The 3,921-nt window shown below is 37.6% G+C and overlaps 1 long non-coding RNA gene across 1 annotated transcript; it reads left to right on the top strand.

Annotated features, from left to right (window-relative positions):
- Positions 1 to 1,800: 1,800 nt before the first annotated feature.
- LOC119471010 lies at positions 1,801 to 3,681 on the top strand. Its single transcript, XR_005200004.1, has 2 exons — positions 1,801 to 1,987; positions 2,371 to 3,681. It is a non-coding gene; the product is annotated as an uncharacterized LOC119471010 (long non-coding RNA).
- The last annotated feature ends 240 nt before the right edge of the window (positions 3,682 to 3,921 follow it).

The raw sequence follows: 3,921 nt of genomic DNA, 5'->3' as shown, positions 1-3,921 counted from the left end.
TAAGTTACATAATGTCCCATTCGAAATTAGAAGTGGAACCAGACGTATGAACTGTAGACACAGCCTGTCCTCTCTAGCACTCACAATGAGCTCCCCTGGGTGGCTTGACTACCACAATACCACAAAAAAGGAAGCCCTCTGAAAGTAGGAGGGAAGGAAACATTAACATAGTCTAAGGAGATACTGAAAAACTGGAAAGATAGGAGATGAAGCTGGACCTTTAAGGCTGGGTAAGATTTCAAAGGGAGAAAAGTCCTCCAAGGAGATCAACACCTCAAGCAAGATGCTATGGTAGAAAATATTGGGGCATATTTTTTTAAAAAATAAGTCAATCAGTATTGCTGGAGATCAAGGTTCTGGGGTAGGGAAAGGCACAGAAGAATAAAGCTAGATAGGTGGATAATCACCAGATCATTTAGGACTCTGGATGGCAAACTGAGGGTAGATTTCATTCTGCAAGAAAGAGGAGCCATCAGAGACTTCAGACAATACTTTAGAAGCATTAAAGAGGAGAAAGCATTCCAGCGGTAAAAATGAGAGATTTTGAAAACTTTAATCAGGACACTGGCTATGGAGAAGAAGAGGAGGAGGGAAAAGAAACTTTGTAGGAATATTAAAGTCAGGCTGGATATGGGGAAGTGGGAGTGAAGGACTAGTATAAAGAAGGAAAAAACAAAGATCAGACAATGTTTATCAAAATATTCTCCTAGTGCAAGGTCCAAGGGAGACACTCAACAAATACTCCCTGAAGTTGATGATTCCAGGGTTTGGAGTAGACATGACTGGTGTCATACATTTCCTGGGATAAGGGAAAAATATCGGGCACTGGGAGGAGAGTAACAGGGTCAGTCATGGGCATGTTGCATTTGTGGGTAGCGATGGCTAATCGGCATTGGATATACAAATCAGGTGAGAGATCTGGGAGAGAGATAAAATGGTGAGTGCTTAACATATAGATGAAACCCCCAAAATAAATGAGATCTTCCAAGAAGAATGTATAGAAGACAAGAGAGGCTAGATGGCAAACATCTCCCAAGGATTCACTCTTGCCTTGTTCTCTTCCATACATTCTTCTAGGAAAAGAGCCTAGCACAGGCCTGGAAGAGAGCAGATACTCAATAAACGATTGTTGAGTAAAGTAATGAACAAGTTTAAGGAGAATGTAAATTGCATTTCATCAGACAATTGTACAGAGATGGGACCTTATTTTATTGAGCATCAATTATCTGCCAGATACTCACTTTACATGTGGTTTCTCCTTTAAGAGAAAAAAATAACATTACCCAAAGCTTTACAAAGTTTTAAAGTCCAGGTTTCTAGTAACCTCAGCTTTTGCAGTGTCTGCAACTCTCATGCCTTCCCTTGGCCTCTCCCCTACCCTCAACACTTTTGTGTTTAATCTCCACATAAGAAGTCAGGACAAAGTAAAACTCCTTTGAACTTGGGACACTCTTCACATTCTCTTCTGTAAAGAGAACTCCCAAATGACCAGAAACCTTGTGGTTCTTCTGGGACTGCTGCATTTGTTTCTTTAGTTTATTAATTAATCGCTTTCTAAGAGCTGCTACTGTGAACATGTGGAAAGAAGACAACTCTCAGCCAGTGAGAAGCTCAAAATATAGTTCAATTTCATGTGTGCACACATTTTGAGAACCCAAAATCAACTGAGAGAACACTAAGGTTTCCTTGGATACAGCCTGCATAAAATCTTTGCACTTTTGTATAGACCTGCATCACAATTGTCAAGTAATATGTAACTAAGTACTGTGTTCTGTGGGCACACTCAGAAGAGTGGGCCTAATTCTGCCTTAGAAGCACAAGTAAAGGTAGAAGATCACAGAAGTCTTCACAGAAGAAAAGATATGAAAACAGAGCCTTGAAGGCTAAATAGGTTTGTTTCTTTGCTTCTTTGTTTTTCCAGGTAGAAGGGGCCACGTAAGCAAAGATGAAGAAACATAAAAGAGCCTCAGTGTGGACTATTTGAAAGGTGGGAGATAAAGCTGGGGCAGAATACCGAAAGGGTTTTAAGTGAGTGTGGCATGATTGGATATGTGTTTCAGGAGGACCATTCTGGAAGCTAGTGAAGACAATGGAATTGAGCATGGAAATATGCCCAAACAGGGAGCTTTAGGCCAAGGTGCCTTCTTTTCATCCTCATCTATCCCCAAAGGCCTGAAAAGGGCTGGATCCTAAAGACTGACATGTGTAAATGCATTGAACCATTAGAAACTTTTCCCAGGAAATCTATTACAAAGCTCACCATATTTTTATATTTTAAAATACTTTTTCATATGTCTATCATCTGTAACAACCTATGAAATTAAACTTTTTTCTTTTTTCTTCTTATGCTTTCTTTTCTCCTGATGTTAGAATGAGAAAGAGCACTTGATGAAGAGTCTAGAAGTCTGTGTTTCAGTCCAAAACCTTCCAATAATGCTGGAAAACCTTAGAAGGTCAAAAACCCTCCTGAGGTTAAAATTCTTCACCCCTCAAAAAGGCAGGGACCTTTTGAGCCTCCTGCCCCAAAAGATTGTTGTGAGTCTCAGACAGGAAGCAGGTCAGTGAATACAGTCTAAAACCCACCATGAGCCAGAGTAAAGGAAGGAAGTTTCCAATTTTCCATAGATATTTCATATCAGACATCATGTAGTTTCAGTATACCGAGTTTCCTTTGATGTTATCCATAGCTTTGGCCTTCAAATATTTCACATTCTTGTATTAATTTAATCATAGTCTGGTGCTGCTGCCTATGTGTCCTACCATATCCACAGCCAACTATGAAGACAATAACTTTCTCACCTGAAAACTAAAGACTTACACAGATATAGCTCCATATTATAATCTACTTAAATTATAAATCATATGGTATCAGACCATCATCTGAACCATTTTAGATCTATGAGATTTGCCATGTCCTCATATACTGTCTACTATAATCTGATTCTTCTTTCAGGCCACAAATATTTATTAAGCAAACACTCTGCAAAGTTCCAGCTACAGAAGCCCTTGGAAGTAGCTAGAAACTAGGAAATTAAGGAGGAGTACATCTTAAAGAATGTGAATTTTAGGAAGATTTTGTGGGAAAAAATTTTTAAGCAAAGATATGTTTTCAGAGTTTCTCACTTAACTATTAAAAATTACAATGATTTTCAAAATGCATTGTTGGCAGTGCAGATTATGTTTTATCTGATTAGCTATCAGCTGTCTCTTTTAACCAACAGTTCATCTAAAACACTTTACCAAATTTAGAAGATAAGAGAATTTACAGTGCAGTTTGGAGGGTAGGGAACCCAAAACCAACTGATAGAAAACTAAGATTTCCTTGGATAGAGCCTGCATAAAATCTTTAGACTTATGTATAGGCCTGCTCAGTTCAATGTCTGTGAAATTGACTTCAAAAGCTCCAAGTGTCAGAAATAACAACTGCACTAGATCAAGTCCAGGAATAGATATTGGGACTAGAAAGAGGGATTTTCCAAAAATCTGAGTTTCATTTTCATCTATAACATTGTTGACAAATCGAAATGCTACTATGTGAAATTCTGGCACTTTTTGACTATAAAAATTGGCCATGTGTACAATATGAGCTATCATGCCTTATCAAGTCTAAAGCACAGAGAAAGCCGTATGGGTACCTCATAGCGGTTAATAACCTCCTACTAAAGTACATTTGTCCATTGATAAGACCTATTTTAAATTTTAATTAATTATTAAGGGTATTTGAATTTCATTTCTCTGCTAAACTAATATTGCTGATTATGAATAGCATGCTTCTGTTTGGGTTCATATCTTGAGAAAAATTGGAATTGTCTTCATATTTTATTAGTCACATAAAGATTCAAGTACCATGTTTTCGAATTAAACTTGCTCTTGCTTGAAGTCTTCTTTTAAAAAATATAGATTCAATTAAGTAATCTATAT

Source organism: Cebus imitator, unplaced genomic scaffold (assembly GCF_001604975.1).
Source record: "Cebus imitator isolate Cc_AM_T3 unplaced genomic scaffold, Cebus_imitator-1.0 Scaffold1, whole genome shotgun sequence".
NCBI lineage: Eukaryota > Metazoa > Chordata > Mammalia > Primates > Cebidae > Cebus > Cebus imitator.
Note: the sequence above shows the minus strand (reverse complement) of the source record. Positions and strands in the feature narration are given on the sequence as shown.